This window comes from Molossus molossus, unplaced genomic scaffold (assembly GCF_014108415.1).
Source record: "Molossus molossus isolate mMolMol1 unplaced genomic scaffold, mMolMol1.p scaffold_m16_p_4, whole genome shotgun sequence".
Taxonomy (NCBI): Eukaryota; Metazoa; Chordata; class Mammalia; order Chiroptera; family Molossidae; genus Molossus; species Molossus molossus.
The window spans coordinates 79,765,980-79,787,214 of NW_023425377.1; the positions used below are offsets into that span (position 1 = coordinate 79,765,980).

General features: G+C 43.7%; 1 pseudogene; it reads right to left on the reverse strand.

Moving 5' to 3' along the window:
- Positions 1-16,485: 16,485 nt before the first annotated feature.
- Positions 16,486-21,235, reverse strand: LOC118643906 (annotated as a pseudogene).

Here is a 21,235-nt window from a genome sequence, read left to right on the forward strand (position 1 = left end):
ATGATGTGTGAGGTTGGAACCTGAATCTACTTTGAAAACAGAGCTTATTGAGATGTAGATGAGATTAGGACCAACTAAAGCAAAAGACAGATGTGACAGACTGTTACTGGATTTTACTACAATTTAAAAAAGAAAGAATAGAAACATTGATTCCAATAGCAAAAAATGTGCATTGCTAAAATAGCTGCTAGCAATAGAATCAATACAAAAAATGATAAACTCCTACACGGGTAAAAGTAGATGAATAAAAGTGGATAAAGTGCTATACTCTGGAAGACTAAACAATTTTGAACAAAATATAATTGTTATAAAATGGTACATAATGTATGATTCTACGTATATGCAATATAAAATAGGGAAAAGCACTGCATAGACAGATGATGAGAGTCTACAGAAACAAAAGGAAATCATCTTGTAATTGTTAGGGATGTTAGTGACTTGGAGGACAGGATGAGTCTTCGGATAGGGCACCAGCCGGTGGGATATAGGATGGGGGTAGCCTCTGTCCTTGTGATGTCATAGATGTTTATTTTGCATGTATGTCTTTTTTATCCTTACTCGAGGACACTTTTGCATTTATCTTCAGATAGAGCAGGAGGGAGAGAGGGGGGAAGAGAGAGAGAGAAACATGATGTGAGAGAGACACATTGACTGGTTGCCACCCACACGACCCCAAATGGGGCCTGGGACAAACTGCAACCGAGGTACGTGCCCTTAGCAGGAACCAAACCCGGGACTCTCTGGACCGCAGGCCAACACTCTAACTGCTGAGCCAAACTGGCCAGGGCTATTTGCATGTTTGTTTTACAGAAAAATGTTTTGATACCAATTCATGTAACTCATCACTGTCAACTGGTGGCTGTTGCCGCCAATTCAGCACCACAAGAATTCCTAATTTGGGGTGTGGTGAAGAAAGAAACTTTATTCAGTGTAAACCAACTTAACTGTGACACAGCATGGCTGTGAAAATATGGCTCTGAGCCAGCTGTGGGACCAGGCCTCTCTTCAGCTAGACAGCTCTGCCCCACTCCCCTTTGGACTCTGATGGTCTGGTCTGGTCTGGTCTGGTCTGGTCTGGTCTGATCTGGTCTGGTCTGGAGAGACCATCACAGCCTTCAGTCTTCCACGGTGCTGTCTCTGAGACAAGGGGGAGCTGACTTATATACACAGAAGTTTCCACCCCTGGTCCATGACTGGTCTGTCCTCATGCAAATGAGGAGTCCAAATTCTTGCAGTTTGATTGGTTGAAAAGTCACTGTCCTGATTGGTCAGAATGGAGCCACTCTAATGGTTTGGTGAAGAAACTGATGGGGATATAGCTGTGCAGCTTTGATTGGATGGGGAAAGTCTCAGTCTTACTGGTTGAAATAGGATTCCAGGAGCTTCTTTATAAGGAATGGCTCAGATGGCAGAAACAGTGCAGACAGGCAGTTCAGTGCAGTGTTCTCCCTGAAGTGTAGTTTGATGAGAGGCGCCTGTGTAGAAATGGCAGCTAGACTCTGTTTTTAAAAATTTGAGCCCAGTCACCAGGAGCCCTTGGTAGGTATCTTCTTTATCAGGGTCCACACCACAACACTACATTTAAAAAATATCTGTCTCGCCCTGGCCGGTTTGACTCAGCGGTTAGAGCGTCGGCCTGTGGTCCGGAGAAACCCGGGTTCGGTTCCCGCTAAGGGCACGTACTTTGGTTGCAGTTTGTCCCCGGCCCTGGTTGGTCATGCGGGTGGCAGCCACTCGATGTGTCCCTTCACGTCGATGTTTCTCTCACTCTCTTTCTCTTCCTCTCTCTCCCTCCCACTCTATCTGTACAAAAAATGGAAAAATATCCTCGGGTGAGGATAAAAAAATAAAATAAAATAAAATAAAAATATATCTGTCTTGCCCTGGCCGGTTTGGCTCAGCGGTTAGAGCGTCCGCCTGCGGTCCGTAAAGACCCGGGTTCGGTTCCCGCTAAGGGCATGTACCTCGGTTGCAGTTTGTCCCCGGCCCTGGTTGGTCATGCGGGTGGCAGCCACTCGATGTGTCCCTTTCACATCGATGTTTCCCTCTCTCTCTCTTCCTCTCTCTCCCTCCTACTCTGTCTGTACAAAAAATGGAAAAATGTCCTCGGATGAGGATTAAAAAAAAAAAAAATTAAAAAAAAATATATATATCTGTCTCAAATTCTCCATACATAGAGAAAAAGCATTTAATACCATTCAACTTTCATCCATGATAAATTTCTTAGTAATTCAGGAATAGATGACAAACTTTACAAGCTTTGAAGGGGCATCTTAAAAAATGGTTTTGAAAGAACACATATATATGTGGTCAAAGTTCACTTGCTCAATACAATTATATACAAAACAAAAATACCCATCACTCCAGTCTCCTTCAGCGGTAGACTAGATATTTAAGCCAGCGTCATGAGAAATAGCTGTAAGTTTCGTGGAATTTTTGTAGAAGGAAATAATCAGTTAAATTCACTAAGTCCTCATTAAGGAGAAAAAAAACCCGAGTAAACAAATGTAGTCTTGGGTTGTATGTTAGTTTCCTATTGTTTCTATAACAAGTTACTACAAGCTTAGTGTTTTAGGTAACACATTTATTCTCCCATGGCTCTGTAGGCCAGAAGACTGAAGTCAGTCTCACCAGCCTGAAATCAAGAAATCTGCAGGGTTCCCTTCTAATGCTCTAAACTTTTGCTTTATCCAGCTTTTTGGTGACTCCTGGCATTCCTTACTTTGTGGTAACATCATGCCAATCTCTGCTTCTGTCTTCACTTTCCTCTCCATTGTGTCAGTCATAAGTTTTATTAAAAAAAAAAAAAGGAACTTATTTTTTTCAGCATAAAAACAATTGTGTACATAGAACTTCAAAGGCATATAAGAGTAACCATAGAAAAAAAGATGATTAACAGCTTTTCAGAATTATAATTTAATAGAAATTGAAACTTAAAGTGGAAATATCTTACCTGAAAAAACAGCATTTGTTAAGTGGCTTCTCCAGGGTGTCAGATACCTACCTAAGGCTAAATGGGTCAACTCAAATCAGGAAGAACTTGTGGGTGTCCTATCTAAGGGGTGCACAATGAGAGACCCAGGGAGATCCTAGGAGGCCTGGAGATTGCTGATCTCAGGGGCCTGTGGGGGAGTCATATAAAGGACTTACACTTACTGAACTCTCCTGGCTGCTGTCTAGGGTATGTCCTGCAAGAGGGGCCAGTGTCAGCTCAAGGTCACTGCAGGCTGCATAGTGGTGAAACCAAATGTATGCAGAGGCAGTAATACCATTGAAGAGCTGAGTGAAACTTGGGGATAACAGTCACTTGTGTAGTAAGGTGTCAAGGACATAGATACTGTTTTCTGAAGCCATTGAAAAGTACAGTTAACTAAGGTAATCATGAGGATGTGTGCTTTGACATCCCTTTCTCAGTCACTGCGCCAGGTGGGGGTGAGGGCAATGAGGACAAATGAGGGACATATGGAGTATGGAACTGGTTGGAACAGCTGAGGTATATTCTGCATGACCTGCAGACTTAGAGACATCTGGAAGTTGGACTGTCCCTGTCCTGAGTTGTCAATGTACACACAGAAAAAGGTGACCAATAAAGAACAGATTCCACCTGGTCACACCACATGTGGATTCTGGGCACGCAGGGACATTCTGTGGATGGCAGCTTCACAGTCCAGAGATCGCCCATGAAAACTATGGTAAGATCATCAGAGCATCAGCCTGCCAGTCAGATGGGTCTGATTTGGTTATGCAGGGAGGGCCACTGTGCTTAGGAATTAATTGGGGCATGGTAGGAGAGGGACTCCTTCAAGCACCGCTTCTGTTGACACCACTGAATGTGGAGGGAGGTGAGCTCCAGTTCAGAATCCACGTCCAGTAACCTGCTGGTCAAAACCCTTCTAGCGGGGCTGCCAGCATCTGGAGCTCCAGCCATCCTGCGATACAGTTGTGCACCTGGCTGATTTGTGCCAGCACATGGCCTGGGACAGGGTTGAGGCCAAGGGCGTCTACTCAGCAGCCCTATAGTCCAGGTTGTACACAGCATGAGAAATAGCCACAGTGAAGGAGAGCGTTTGCATTTGATAGCTGTGAGGTCTCCTTTGGATGAGTAATGGTGCTGACCGGAGGAGTGTGGGTGCAGTGGATCCTGAGGTCCTTGACCTGTTCATCTAAGGCCCCACCTGGCCTGTGGAAAGGGGCTGCTGAATCCTGGGGTTTTTGTGTGGATGTTGTGTCCCAATGGGACTGGCATCCAGTACACAAGGGCCTCTTGTCCTCTTTTGAAGTTCCACACAGTTCCGCTAGTGAGCCCCAGCCCTGTCATTTCTGTCCTGCAAAATTACTGATGAATCTGGTTTAATTAGCCCACCTTGATAACTCCAAGAGAGAGGAAAGGCCGATGGCCTTAGCTTCACGGCTGGTGCTGGGCTACCATCTGGGCCAATGAAACCTGTATAACCAGGAGGTCTGAGCAGTTTCTTAGGGTCTCTTACCTCTATTTCGTTTGTTTGTTTATTTTGTTCATTAGATTCCACATATAAGTGAAATCATATGGTATTCGTCTTTCTCTGACTGGCTTATTCCACTTAGCATAATACTCTCCAGGTCCATTCACACTGTTGCAAAAGGTAAGAGTTCCTTATTTTTTGTGGCCAGTAGTATTCCATTGTGTAAATGTACCACAGCTTTTCTATCCACTCATCTACTGATGGGTATTTGGGCTGCTTCCAAATCTTGTGTATTGTAAATAATGCTGCAACAAACATAGGGGTGCATATATTCTTTTGAATCAGTGTTTCAGGTTTCTTTATATGTATTCCCAGAACTGGAATCACTGGGTCATAAGACAGTTCCATTTTTTAATTTTTTGAGGAAACTTTATACTGTTTTCCATAGTGGCCACACCATTTTTAATTGGATTGTTTTGGGGTTGTTTTTGTTGTTGAGTTGTAAAGTTTTGTGTTGTTTTTTTTAAAATAAATTTTGAATATTAATTCTTTATCAGATGTATCATTGGTGAATATGTTCTCATTCAGTGAATTGCCTTTTAATTTTGTTGATGGTTTCCTTTGCTTTGCAAAAACTTTTTAGTGTAATGTAGTCCTATTTCTTCATTTTTTTTCTTTTGTTTTCCTTGCCCAAGGAGATGTATCTGAAAAAATATTGCTATGAGAAATATCCAAGATTATAACTGCCTATGTTTTCTTCTAGGATTTTTATGGTTTTAAGTGTTACATTTAAGTCTTTAACCATTTTGAGTTTATTATTGTGCATAGTGTAAGAAGGTGGTCTAGTTTCACTTTTTTGCATGTGTTTGTCCAGTTTTTCCAACACCACTTATTGAATAGACTGTCTTTACCCCACTGTATGTTTTTGCCTCCATTGCCAAATATTAATTTACTATGAAGGCATGGGTTTATTTCTGGGCTCTAGTCTGTTCCATTGTTCATTATCTATATGTCTGTTTTTATGCCAGTGCCTTGTTGTTTTGATTATCACAGCCTTGTGTTATAGTTTGATATCAGGTAGTACAATTCCTCTAACTTTGTTCTTCTTTCTCAAGATTCCTATTGGTACTCGGGATCTTTGTGGTTCCATATTAATTTTTGGAATATTTGTCCTAGTTCTGTGAAATATGCCACTGCTGTCTTGATAGGAACTGCATTGAATCAATAGATTGTTTTAGGTAGTATGGACATTTTAATTTTTTTTTCCCCAGATAGAGTAGAAGGGAGGGGAGAGAGAGGGAGAGAAACATCAACGTGAGAGAGACACATTGATTGGTTTCCTCCACTCTCTCTAGAAAGCAATGGAAAAAATATCCTTGGGTGAGGATTAACCAAAAACAAGTAAAGGTGAGTTTATTAGTGAAGCAGTGAAGCTGCCTCTTTAGCAAACTTCACTTCCTTTAATGAGGTGCAATTAGTTGAGGGATAGGGCATTCAATGAAGGGGAGGAATATTCAGGATCTTTCCAGGGAAAGGGGTGGACACTTTTTGGAAGAGCCCTGTAGGCCACATTGGTGTCCTTATATGGGCTTTCCGTTTCCAATTGTGGAGGTGTGTTATATCCTTTAGGATGCTCATGTATAACAATGAGGGTAAAATGAGGTTAGGGGTTATGGTAAAGTGAAATTAGTCACTTGTTGGATCAAGCTTGTCTCTGCTGGTTCTAAGCCATAAATCCATTGGGGGTTGGTCTTACTATTTCTTTGATAGTCCCTGCAGCCTTTATGGATTACAGCCATTTGGCCATATACCCTATCTCATTGTTAGTGCTGAGCTGGACACAGAGGAAGCTGCTCACAGGAGTCAGGTGACCATGCTGGATCCTCCCGGACCCTGTTCTCCTGGAAGCATCCATGGGAAGTGCTAAGGAACACTGCCAGCCATTTGTTCTGGAAAAGGGCATGCTGCAAGAACCTCCTTTCCCCTTATTTGTCCAGGACAAGGCTGGGTGCAGACACCCTCTCCCCAATCCCCATTCTGTGTCTTATCATTGATTAGATGAACTGTTGGTCTCCACTGCCCAAGAAGAACAAATGCTTGTTGCTCAGACTTTGGTTCAGCTTCTCTCCTTTCCCCAGACCTCTGAACTTTGGCCCACCCTCAGTCTGAGCCTGAGGACAGGCTGGCCTCCAGGACCTGCCTTCCCAACCACACCTGGTCCTTCCTGCATTTGTAACTCCATTAGGAAAAAATAAAACTATTTTACCCAACTCCTGAGGCACCTGCAGATCCTGTGGTGAGAGCCTTCTCCCTCCTGCATAGCCCCTGCCCAAGTGCACAGTCCCTTCTCCCCACCTCTTGCAATAATTGTTCGTTTTTTGTTAATCCTCACCCAAGGATATTTTTCCATTGACTTTTAGAGTGGAAGAGAGGGAGAGAGAAATAGAAGAGAGAGGGAGAGAAATAGAGAAACATTGATGTGAGAGAGACACATTGACTGGTTGCCTCCCACACGGCTCCGACCAGGTCTGGGGATGAACTGCAACCGAGGTACATGCCCTTGACCAGAATCAAACCCAAGACTCATTGGTCTGCAGGTCAGGGCTGGTAGTATTTTTTAAAATAACTTTATTGATTTCAGAGAGAGGAAGGAGAGGGAGAGATAGAAACATCAACGAGAGAGGAACATTGATTGGCAGCCTCCTGCATGCCCCCACACTGGGGATCCAGCCTCAACCCAGGCATGTGCCCTGATTGGGAATCGAGCCGGTGACCTCCTGGTGTATGGGATGATGCTCAAGCACCTAAGCCAGGGAGATCCTAGGATGCCTGGAGACTAACCTGGTGGGTATTTGATGTTATCTCCCAGGTCCAGGGCTGGTCCGTCCACTCAACATCCACACCCCACTCAGCCCCCAGTTCATGCTCGCATCATCTCATCATGGTACCTCAGACCCACAAGGTGGTTGCAGACTTGGAAATATACTGAAAGGACCCCCCACCTAGGACAGGACCTGCTGCCGGGACCACACTCAGTGGCAAAGGGTGGATACTTGGCTTGGGACCCCGGGGGGCTGAAAGGAGACTTTGCCCTCAGCCTTGAGCCATTTCCGACCAGTTCAAACCAGCCTCTCCTAGCCTGGCCCAGTAGATTCACAATCTCTGACCAGCTCCAGGCTGTCCTAGACATTGTGTCTGTGGCTCCAAGGCCTAGCAGGTGACAGTGATAATGACAGGACATTTGCTTTAGCTGGGCTCTGGTGCCTATGGAGTCCACCCTTTGAGTGTGTCACTTGTGGAGCTAACTGGGTGGTGCTATGAAGGCTGCCACTGGGTGTGCTGGTACCAGGGCCTCTGGGATGGGCTCTGGTGCAGGCCAAGGTTAGTCCCTGCCTACGCCTGGCCCGTGACCACCAGGTAGGATCTATGAAGTGATCTGTGATTGGCAGCTTCTTGTGCTGTGCTAGCAGGCACCTGGGAGAATCTATGCTGTGAACCGAGGCTACTTGCCATTCCTGCCAGGCTTGAGGTCATTTAGCAAGGGGTATAGAGGACAGTGAGGCCACCTGCTGCTTGATTGCTTTTTGTGGACTTTTGACAGATTTTAGGAAAGTCCACAGCATGAGCGGAGGCCAGCTGCTGAAAGAGGTTCAGGCCAGTGTGTGAGTTGAGTGGAATGGGGTGTCAGGGAATGCCCAGGGTGGGTCAAACAGTCTTAGCCAGATTGATAGAGGCCCAGACTTGGTGCCGGCATGTGGCCTCAGCAATGAGCAATAACACCTGCCAGTGCTTCTGTCCAGAGAGAACTGTCTCCCAGCCCATTTCCTGAAGCCAGACAATTCAGTTCTTCCGTATGTCCCAGGTGCTTTTCAAGTTGCTGCTCTATCTCCTGAGGCTTAGGGTGTTTGTGAGTGAGTCAGTGCTTGTTATAGACCAATGAGACCAGACTCAGACTCCGAACTGGGTTCAAATTAAGAGAGCTTTATTAGCTGCGCGGAGACTGTCCCATCCTACACGGAGAGAGCAGCCCCAAGCTCAGGGAGAGGGCTGCTTATATAGTTAGCTAACGGCACCTGGCAAGCAAGCATGTACAGAAGCGGATATCTGCGGTTAGCATTCTTGCTTAGGGAGTAAATGACCTTAGTCTCACAATGGGGCAGTTATTCTTGCAGGACATCTTCCTCCTTCAAGGTCCCTGGTTTCTAGGGGTCAGTGAGAGGAGAATTTTAACTACGAGTTCTCACGGTACTTTAGCTGTATGGTTTTTTTTTTGGTTTGTTTTATTGCCCTATCATCTGGCCTTCACCTGCTCAGCTCCTTTAAAAGGAATGCCTGGGACTCCAGCAGCCTCTCTCACCTGGACAGAATCCCTGTTGATTTTCATAGCCAGATGTTGTTGGGACTCCTCTTCCCAGCAATGGAGGTCCAGGCTGGAGAGCCAGCCATGAGTATAGGAACCCTCACTCCTCAGGGAAAAACTTCACAGCTAAGATATCCCTCCTTATTCTTACCCACCACACGAGGGTGTGGGATCAGCCCATTTCTCATCTTGACCCTTCCTACCAGTATTGACGTGCTTCTTCCTTATATCCTTAGTTATAGTTCTATTCAGCTAGTCTTCAGGTGGTTCTCAAGAGAGGTTACTCTATGATTTAGTTGTCATTTTTGTGTGGTCACAGGAGGAGGCAGGCCCAGTGTCCACCTATGCTGCCATCTTGACCTGTCGTTCTCAGTCAACATTCATGTGTATCTTAGTAATACTAAATGCATACAAGTTTAGGAAATATTTTAATTCAGCTTATCTTTTAAATTTTTATATACTTAAAATTTTGTCATTAATATAACTTATAATACATGAATAAGAGTAAAATCATTATTTTCTTAATGATCTTTAGCCATAAACCACCAGGATCACACCTGTGGTCTAAGGAACTGTGGGGCCCTGGCCAAGTAGTTCAGTTGTTTGGAGTACCATCCCATATACCAAAAGGTTGTGGGTTTGATTCTAGATCAGGGCACATACTTAGGTTGCAGGTTCAACCCCCAGTTGGGGTGCATACAGAAGGCAACTGATGGATGTTTCTCACATTGATGTTTCTCTCTCCCTAAAATCAATAAAAATGTAGCCTCGGATGAGGATTAAAACAACAACAACAATAACAACAAAACTGCGGGGGCTTCTCTGGGAAGGGGCTCTTTGAGTAATATGTCTACTGTCCTGTGAGAGAGTGATTCAGCACAAACCTCCTGTTACCCTCCCAGCTCTCCAAGCTCCCGAGTCTCCACACAGTTCTGGTTCAGTCTGCCCTTCCTCTGCCAGAGCCCAAGGAAAAGTTTGTCTTTTTTTTTTTTTTTAATCCTCATCCGAGGACATTTTTCCATTTTTTGTACAGACAGAGTGGGAGGGAGAGAGAGGAAGAGAGAGGGAAACATCGATGTGAAAGGGACACATCGAGTGGCTGCCACCCGCACGACCAACCAGGGCCGGGGACAAACTGCAACCGAGGTATATGCCCTTAGCGGGAACCGAACCCGGGTCTCTCCGGACCGCAGGCGGACGCTCTAACCGCTGAGCCAAACCGGCCAGGGCGGAAAAGTTTGTCTTGATGGCTCAGAAGGCTAATGTAATGGAAATTATAGACTACTTCACTGCAGGGATGCTGAACCAACCAAGGTTTTTTTCACTGCTCCATGAAGGCTGCCACAGTGACAATTCTCCAGAAAATCTAGATAAACAGGTCAAGAAAGTGTCCCAGCAAGTCCTAGAGAGGTGAGCATACATCTGTGCCCACCTTCTAGACTGGATGTCCTGACCAGAGGGATGGTGCTCTCTGCTGCCACCAGTTTCCAGGCCACAGCTGGCTGCTGGACAACTCTCACTTATTCCAGAAGGTGTAGAACTTGGGGTTATTTCAAGTTGAACTATTTCTTCCCAGTCTTCACCTGAAAATCTTTCTCTTGGCCTAAGGGAGTCTAGGCTTGACAAGGGGCACTGCTGTCTGACATGATCCCAGGTTCTAAACAGAGACAGAGAGAATGAGTTTCTGATAATAGCATTGTAAATAATCTAGCTATTAATGAACAGAAAATGAGCAAAGGAAAAGCCAAATACTGTAGCATGTCTTTTGGTCAGCTTCACTAGGAAGCTAAAGCTTTACACTCCCCAGGGGACTGGGCAAAGGGAGATAGACACATGCCCAGTAACGTTGGGGAGGACTAGCAAAGATGCTGTCAGTTACATCTGGGAACAGGTCAATGGCCAGAATAGGCATAGCCACTGTAAAGGTGTGAAATTTGGGATATTTAATCCCCTGGACAAAGAAGTTTGCTCTCTTGGTTGACTCCTGCCTTGCAGGGCTCTCTTGCTCCTGCTTCCTGTATTTGTCCACATGGCTGTGTGGACCCCACACACAATGAGCTAATGGACTGCAACTAGCCTTGTGCTGAACTGGACCAGGCTGCAACATAATGAGAACTCTGGACACTGGCTTTGATTTTAGCTTTAATGACTCTCCAGCTACACTTCTTCCAGGGCAGGATTAAGGGAAACGAGACTTTGAAAACCCAGGGATGCAATTCTACACAAATAAAAATCACACATCCTTCTGTGCAAAACAAAACAAAAGAACACAAAAACAAAAAAGCTGTGAGGTACTGGCGTAGAGCATTGGAGATGATACTCCTCATGCAGGAATATAGGGTGTGTCAGTAAGAACATATTATGGCATGATTTTTGGACAGATTTTGATATATGTCCAGCATTTAGATTTGTGTTAGAGGACTTGAGTATTAAAAAGTGTCCCTTTAGTCTGAATTAGATGCTATCAGTATGTAAGCAATTTTATGACTGAATACCTAACTGTTCTTATCTAAAAGCAGAGTCAAGTGTGCCTAAAAGTGATTGGAAAAGAGACACGTTGGCAAGGATTGTCGGATTTTTGGTCATCTTTGTGATTTGGATTCTGTTCCATATTTAGCCTTTTGAAAGGCATGATCATAACATGCTTTTCCTTTGTCTTGAACCATCGCTTTTGGGGAATTGCTTCTGATGACGGTTGGGAAAAATTGTTTTGATGTGAAAAAAATCACAGCCCAATGGTGAGTGCTGGCCAGCTCCTAGTTGTCTGAGGCTGCTTTGCCTCTCTTGTTACCACATAAACACTGAAATATTTCTTACTGTTTTAAATAGTATATATAAGGTAACTAAGTTAAGGTACAATGAGGGGCAAAAGTAGGTTTACAATTGTTCATCTGGAAAATACAATGAATAATAAACTGTTTCACGTACTTATCACCATAAAGCTACTTTTGCCATACCCTGTATATAAATATTTCTCCTCCCCAAACTCCATAATGTACATAATTTATCATCTCCTTGGATGTGTTAACTGATGACTATAAATACAGGTAATTCTTCAAAATAAAAAGAATCCAACATGCATTACATTCAGATCGAGTCATTCTTTCTCAGAATCCACACTCTGAGATGGTAAATGCTGAGCATCCCTCACGTGCTTTATACTTTATGCTCAAAACAAACAATTATTCTCCACGTGAATCTAAGCACTGCAGGCACTTGCCCACAGGTCCCTGCCCTGTTCCCAACCTGTGTCTTCACACCTGCTCCCTTGACACTCCCCCAGTGTCACCCCTATTTTGCATATAGTGCATGTCTCTCTAGGACCTCAGTATAAAAACTGTTTTCCTGAGCCTTCCTGTGCCCACCCTTGTGCCCACTCAGAACTGGTCATACTCTAAAAGTACTCAGACACATGCATATTCATAGTCTCCAAACCATCAGCCCTTCCAAACTTCAGATTCCAAAGAGCACTGCAGGCAAAATGACCTTAATTCCCGAAGAAAACATACCTTGGGGGTGTACAAAAGTTAACTATGTGTAGAAAATGGTTAAAATTAGGGATTTTGTGATTCTGATATAAAAAAGCAAGACTCCCATGAAAAGGTCAAGCATAGCCCTGGCCGGTTTGGCTCAGCAGTTAGAGCGTCGGCCCGCGGTTCAGAGAGACCCGGGTTCGGTTCCTGCAAAGGGCACGTACCTCAGTTGCAGATTGTCCCCGGCCCCGGTTGGGGTTGTGTGGGAGGCAGCCACTCGGTGTGTCCCTTTCACATCGATGTTTCTCTTCCTCTCCCTCCCTCCCACTCTAGCTGAACAAAAATGGAGAAGTGTCCTGGATGAGGATAAAAAAAAAAAAGGTCAAGCATGGACTTTTCTGCTCATGGCGGAACCCCACTGTGTGGTGGAGATGCACACCTTCCACGTTGTGAAACCTCAGTGAAGCTATACCAGGTATTATTGTGTTTGTGTCCCTATAAATAATCATATTCATTGGTGAATTGATGACATTAGACAGCCAAGTCCATCTGACAAAGGATGGAACTGCTTAGGTACAAGCTTCCACCCTGGAAAGGCTGTACAGGTATCTTTATGACCATTTCCTCTCTCAAGTTCTTCAGGAACTTATCACCTTCCTCCCAGCATGCACAAGGCCAGAGAAGCATGACGGAGGACATCTGACACGGAGATAGACACTGACTTTTGCCACCTGGGGGCAGATCAAAGAAACATGAATGAACTGAACGAAGAGAAAAACTCAGTCCATTTTTCATCCAGTGAAAATACAGGCACTATCAGTGGGCTGTAGCATTATTTTATTGTTGTTGTTTTTTTAAATCCTCACCCGAGGATATTTTTCCACTTATCTTCAGAGAGAGAGAGAGGGAGGGAGTGAGGGGGAGAGAGGGAGTGAGGGAGAGAGACATTGACTGGTTGCTTCCTGCATGACCCCAACCAGAGCCGAGGAATGAACCACAACCGAGGTACGTGCCCTTGACCAGAATCGAACCTGAGACTCTTTGGTCTGCAGGCCAACGCCCTAACCACTGAGTGAAACCAGCCAGAGCTTATTCTGTTTTTATAACCCTCACCCGAGGATATGTTTTTATTTATTTGTTTATTTTTTGTCTTCACCTGAGGATATTTTTCCATTTTTTGTTCAGACAGAGTAGGAAGGAGAGAGAGGTAGAGAGAGAGAAACATCGACGTGAAAGGGACACATCGAGCGGCTGCCACCCGCATGACCCAACGGGGCTGGGGACAAACAGCAACCGAGGTAAGTGCCCTTAGTGGGAACCGAACCTGGGCCTCTCTGGACCGCAGACCGATGCTCTAACCGCTGAGCCAAACCGGTCAGGGAGAGGATATGTTTTTAGAGAGAGGGAGGGAGAACGAGAGCAAGAGCAAGACAGAAACATCAATGTGAGAGAGAAACATCTATTGGTTGCCTTCCATATGCACCCCCACCGGGGATCACACCTACAACCTAGATATGTGCCCTGACCTGGAATTTAACCCGCAACCTTTTGGTGTACAGGATGATGCTCCAAATAACTGAGCCACCTGGCCAGGGTGGCAGTAGCACTATTAATGAATTATCATACAACATGGGAAGAATCGTCCTGTTGCTATTCAGCAAAACTATTAGCAGCAAGATGTAAAACAGGAAGATATATGTTCTACTTTTGATTTTCAATTAAATATCTAAGAGCTATTTGTAAACATTTAGAAGCAGCATTTCCAGAAATTAGGTGAGTTTACTCAAGGCAATTATGCCTATAATCTGAAGGTCCATCTCCTAATTCATTCCCACCACAACTAAAGTGCTCAACTCACCTAGAACACTGTTTGTCCTAAATGTCCCCAGACAACTGGGAGATATACGTCCCATTTCCCTTCCACACTGTTGAGCTGCAGAGGCATGACTCCTATTGTTCTTTGCCTGGTGATCAATCATATAGGCAATATTTAGGTTTTCACTGTTAGGATGAATACATCATTTTAAAGAAACAAAATGGTAGCTGCATAGACATTAAAAAAATACATCAAAAAAAGGTCAAAAGATTTATGTATGCAGTACTAATACACCACAACATATACAGAATATTGACATAATATATGAATATGTTAATCCTCCATAATGGGATATTTTAACAGATCCTCTCCATTAATGAAACATAAAACATAATAATACTTGCAAGTATACAACTGATATCAAAACTTAAATAATTGTTTTTTAAGAAACAATGTAGAAAACAACATTTAACCCAAAATGGAGATTGTTTGAATCACATTTTAAAAATGAAAGAATTAAACACCGGGTAATCACATGTAAAAAGTGAATATAATGAAACGTATTGGGTTTATCATTTTTTAAATTAATTAATTAGTTTAACTTTACCCTCACCCGAGGACATTTTTGCATTTATCTTCAGATGTAGCAGGAGGGAGAGAAGGAGGAAGAGAGAGAGAGAGAAACATTGATGTGAGAGAGACACATCGAGTGGTTGCCACCCACATGACCTCAACTGAGGACAAACTGCAACCGAGGTACATGCCCTTAGTGGGAACCAAACTCGGGACTCTCTGGTTGGTGGGCCAATGCTCTAACCACTGAGCAAAACTGGCCAGGGCTTGGGTTTATCATTTAGATAGTAATCAGCTGTAAGAGAAACCTCCGCAAATTGCCAAATGTATTCACAATGCTTATTTCAATCAAGGAAATATCCAGAATGAGGAAAGTCAGGGTCACTGCAGCCTCTCAACAATGCAACCTGGGAAGTAAATTTCCTGCATTTATCAGCATTAAGTGTACCAGAGTGGATGCAAGAAACAGATCTACCAATAGAAAAACAAGATGCCTGCTATTACAGATATGTCATTAGCAGATGGGAGATGAAGGGGATGACAGGACAAGTGGTTGCTAAGAACAATGGCCAGATGAAAGGCCTTATGGACATCAAAGAGCTACAGGAAAATGCAAAGGTGTGAACCTGAGAACCAATGAGGGTCCATGATGAGGGAGCTCATGTGAAAGTCTGTGGAATCTGTTGCCCGAGAGGGAACTAATGTCCAACGTGTGTTCAGTTGTGTCTGTTTCAGATGGGAAGAGCCAGAAATTAGAAGAAAGTACTGTAACTCAAGCCCACTTTTTCCCATGCACCTGTTTCCTGACAGGACAGAAGGTCTGAGTCATGGCTTCCTCACTTCTGCTTCCCAAATCTCATGCATCTTCCTTAACTCATGAACTTGAACTCAGAACCACAAACAGAAGGACTCTGGGATATAGTTTCCCATCTTATGCAAGATGACAACACATCAGATGTAAAACCATCTGGACATGACCTTTTATTGCCACAAGATCTCCCTTTGTAACTCAATGCATCCTGTTCAATTCCCAGCCAAGATCAAGGACAATGAGCAGAGGTAAAATTATGAACACGATCAGACAAGACTGTTTTTCCCCCCAGGATCTTACAGCAATTACTCTTTTCTGTGAAGAACATAGATGTAATATTCACTACCCATAAACAATGTGAAAGACCCATGTTTCAATCACAAAGATTGAAGAGAAGAACACATATCGAGTCAGAAAATTCTAATATCTGTAACAGTGGACCAGAAAAAAGAAAATCAACACAATACAGGTCTCATGTCATGATCTTACATACTAGAAACATAGTAAAAGTATCAGTCAACTTTTCATGTACAATTATACCAAGTTAGACATGAAAAAAATACCTAACTTCTCACCCTTCTATCAAAAAGACATTGTAAGAAAAATGACACTAATTTTATATAACTGTGCAATTATTTAAACAAAATATATGTAGCACAGAAGACAGGGGATATAGGAGCACAGTCATTAAATATTCAATCAAGAACAGAACTAGAAATGGACTAGGATCCCTATTAACAATGAGGCACTTGCAAAAGCAAGACCATATTTATAACAGTTGTAAGATTAATTCCTGCTGAGTTTTCATGTACAAATTAAGTGAGACATTGAAGAGTTTGGCACATTCCTTCCGTTCATAAGGTTTTTCTCTGCAGTGTTTATTGTCACGTTCTCAAAAGTGGGGGTGAAAACTAATGCTTCCTCACACTCCTTATATACTAGGGTTTCTCACTCATGTGCTCATGTACTCAAAGGGAGGCATGACAAGAGAAGGCTTTCCCACGTTCTTCTTATTCACAGGCTTTGTCTTGACCGTGCTTTCTCGTGCATTGCTGCAGTGATAAAGAATACCTGAGAGCTCTCCCACACTCCTTACATTCATAGGGTTTCTCCCCAGTGTGTCCCCTCACATGCTCTCGAAGGTGGAAGTGACAACTGAAGGCTTTCCCACACTCCTTGCATTCATAAGGTTTCTCCCCAGTGTGCATTTTCACATGAGTTTGAAGAGGTGAATGATAAATGTAGGCATTCCCACACTTCTTACATTTATAGGGTTGCTCCCCAATGTGCATTCTTGCAGGTGCTTGAAGAGAGGCTTGACATCTAAAGGCTTTCCCACACTCCTTACATTCATAGGGTTTCTGCGTGTGTGTTCTCATGTGTTCTCGCAGGTGTGAGGAAATCCTGAATCTTTTCCCATGCTCCTTACATGATTTTTAAAAAAGCTTGGTAGACTGAAGGCTTTCCCACATTCCTTACACACACAGGGTTTCTCTCCAGAGTGGTTTCTCACATGTTCCTGTAAAGGTGACAACCACCTGAAGGCTTTCCCACACTGTTTACATTCATAGGGTTTCTCCCCACTGTCCTTCTTTATGTCTTTGAAAAGAAGAATAACAACGGAAAGTCTTGCCACAGTGCTTACACACATTAGCTTTCTCTCCAGATTGAATTCTCACCCGTTTCTCCAGGGATGAAGGAAATCTGAAGACTTTGCCACACTGCTTTCATTCACAGGATTTACCTCCACTGTGTGCCCTTGTGTTTTCCTGAAGGGAGGAGGAACAAACGAAAGTTTTCCCACATTTCTTACACTCAAAAAGAATCTTTTTACTGCTCAAGTTGTTCATGCATCTCTTAGATGCACCCCCAGTATCCTGACATTGATGGGGTTTCTCCAGAAGGTCAGTTTCCACATGAGTGCTTAGGCATGAGACATATCTGCAGGCTTGTCCACATTCTTTACATAGATGAGGTTTGTGTCCAGTTTGAGATCTTTCCTGATGCTGAAGGAAAGAATATTCCAGGAATACTTTTCCAGATGTAGTGCATTCATTGGGCTAACCTCCAGTCAAATCTCTCTCATGCACAGAGAGATCTGTAACTCGGTTCAAGGTGTGTCCACATTGATTAGCTTCATTGGTTTCACAGAGACCCTCCTGCAAACAATTTCTGTTCAAAATATTAAACATACAATTAGAAATAAGTGAGTTGTCTATTAATGATTGGTTGATGATGTAAATAATATTCTGGCTACATACTTGCCATTTTCCATGAATGGCTATGTGTTTGGCAACATCTGCATTTTTATATCATGGGAAAAGCTTAATGTTTTGGCTGAGGTCTAAAATTAAGCCATAGCCTGGCTGGTGTAGATCAGTGGATTAAGTGTCATCCCATGGACTGAGAGGTCCTGGTTTGATCCCTGGTCAGGGCACATACCCGGGTTACGGGCTCGATCCCCAGTAGGGGGTGTGCAGGAGGCAGCTGATCGATGTTTCTCTCTCACATTGATGTTTCTCTCCCTCTGTCCCTTTCTCTCTCTAAAAAAATCAATAAAGACATATTTAAAACATAAATAAATAAAGCTATAACTTTAATGTTTCTTGTATCTGGAATTTCCTCATCATTGTTTCCAACTGAATTCTGTATAGACGCTCAGATTCTACATAACACTAGAAAAATGTTGTGCTGTGAAAATTCTCCCAGCACACAATTATTGGTGAGATTATTATAGTTTTTAAAATTTAAAGTTAGTTTAACACTACACGAATATTCCCCTTCCTCCTGTGGGAGTGACACTCACCGAGAAGGTGTCTCCTGGGTTAGGTGCTGATCTTCATAGTTATTAAACACTGGTTCTCACCAAAAACTAACCAAGAATCATCTCTTGTAAATCTTATTGTTTTCTCTTCAATGAATATTTTATTGTCCAATTATTCCTCTGAGGACTAGAATCACTGGTTTTAACTTGAGTGCAACAATCTGTAACAATTGGTAAAATGCTTTAATTTCATGGAAATGAAATAGCAGAAATAAAAATTAAAAAAACAATATGTGTAGCCCTGGCCAGTTTGGCTCAGTGGTTAGAGCGTCGGCCTGCGGTCCGGAGAGACCCGGGTTCGGTTCCCGCTAAGGGCACGTACTTCGGTTGCAGTTTGTCCCCGGCCCTGGTTGGTCGTGCGGGTGGCAGCCACTCGATGTGTCCCTTCACATCGATGTTTCTCTCTCTCTCTCCCTTCCTCTCTCTCCCTCCCACGCTATCTGTACAAAAAATGGAAAAATATCCTCGGGTGAGGATAAAAAACAAAACAAAAACAAAACAAACAATATGTGTATTTTCATATACTGATCCAAAATGTGAACAAAGTTTATAAGGATGAATTGATATGTGAGCAAAAATAACACCCCCCAAAAAACAGCAGACCTCAGCTATATAGAACTGTGGAAAAAAACAGGTAAAATGTGTCAAAATGGCAGTCTGTCCACTACGAACTACTTCAAAAGAGATGGAGACTGATGTTCAGATGAAAATTATTTTAAAAAATGCAAAGTAGAAAGGAAATGGGCAAAATGTACATGCCTAAATGCTCCCTTTCTAAGAGGAGAAACAGAAAGTCTTCGTAAGTGGTTAAGGATGGGTGAAAAGTCCAACAGGAAGGCCAGGTAAATGACAAATGCCATCCTCAGACAGGGACTGGCCATGTTTCTGATGGACATGTCCAAACATCATTCCCTCATCTAGAATCTGTTCCTCCCACTGGTTTCTGCTTTCTTTGTGTTGGTGGACACAGAAGCCCTAGATGAAGCCTTTCTTCATGACCCCAGCTACCACTGGGAGATGAAATAGTGCCTGGCTGCTGTCCTGCTCATGCACAAACACTCCACGATGGGGAAGATGGAAGGAAACACACATTCTTTGAGATGGGCTGATACCACAATTTTCGAGGTCAGTCTCATTTGGTAAGTATGAGTTCAATTTTAATAAAATTACCATATCAAATGTGTATTAACCATAGTGTGACTTTCTCAAGGGGAAAACAATATAGCTGCTCTCATGGTCCCAAAGTGACACTGGAGATGCTGCTTATACATAAAATTAGGGAGTCCCAGACTTTTGATCAAAAGTAATAAATAGGTTAATACATGAAACTTTGTTATCATGGAAAACCCATCTGACTCTAGGTAGGGTCCATGAAGAACCATGTTTGTTTAACATATTTTCATTTCTTGGCCCCAATAAAAAATAAAAATAAAAATTGTGAGAAATATGTCTCCTCTAAAAACTAAGGAAAGTAATGAAGCCATACTTACACACCGAGGCCAGGTTCCTGCAGGTCTCCAGCATTACATCTCTGAAGAGCTTCCTCTGCAAATGAGCCAGCAAAACCCACTCTTCCCGGGTGATGTTCACAGCCACATCTACAAAGACCACTGAGGTCTGAAACATCCCACACATTCTATTTCTTTTCTTTTCTTTATCCTCACCTGAGGACATTTTTCCATTTTTTGTTCAGATAGAGTGGGAAGGAGACAGAGGAAAAGAGAGAGAGAGAAACATCAACGTGAAAGGGACACATCAAGTGGCTGCCTCTCCAACCAGGGCCGGGGACAAACTGCAACGGAGGTACGCGCCTCCAGCAGGTACCAAACCCGGGTCTCTCTGGACCACAGGCCGATACTCTAACCACTGAGCAAAACTGGCCAGGGCCCACACATTCTATTTCAAAAAGGCATCTCTTCACCAATGTGTACAGAAAAACAAGGGAGGCTGACAGTCAGGGACTTATATTCAGTTTCTAGGACTCCTGAGCTCACATTCTCATGGGAAATGACAATAAGCAAGCAAACCAAATGCAGTACATTCAGTGAGGGTAAGTGCTTGGAACTCTGAAGCAAAGTGCAACAACAACTGATACAGACTTATCCACAGACAGTTGAAAAGAATCATTTTTACTGAGAACAGATTCTGGGGGAAGCTGAAGACTAAAAATTGAAATCATCATTCAGGCAACATGCAAGGGAATACCAAAAGTTATTTCCTTGTCGGCTCCAAGACCTGGAACCAAAGTCAGGATTTTGTGAACACTGAGATTTCCAGTGCTGCTTGATCTAAACAAGTCTCACCTGATGTGTCGACAGTGTTCAGGAGCCTGGTCCAGAGCCCTCATATCTGACAAAATGAGAATGAAACTGTGGGCATGGACATAGGCCAGGGCCTGAGGCCTGGCATATCTGTTGCATTGGAGGGAGAAACAACTCAAAAGTCCATCAATTGATTTGGATAAGCAAATGTGGAATATTCACACAATATTCCCCTCCTCCATCTGTCCCACAACCCAGCCACAAACTTGGATAGGACCCCTACGACCCTACATGAGGACAGGACAGGACGCCAGAAACCCAAACAGCAGCGGAGAAAAGAGATTGGGGTCGGGATCCCAGGCAACGGCCAGGAACCAGGGGAGAGGGACGCGCGAGACCAAGCCCCCAGTCATTTCCAGCTGGTTGAGGCTGGTAGAACCAGCCCCTTCCGGTCTCGAGTGCCAATCCCACGCATTCACCATCCCGAGGCAACGCTCCAAACTCCTGGTGTCCTCTTCGCAGCCCCTTTTCCCCGGCAGGTGGGAAGATGAGCCAAATGCGTTGAGCCACGAGGGGCAGGTAGGAACAGACGCTACAGCTCTCCAGAGCGAAGACTGCGAGCTGCAAACGCACCCGCCTCCGAGTCTGATTGGACGATTCTCCAAAATCCCGCAT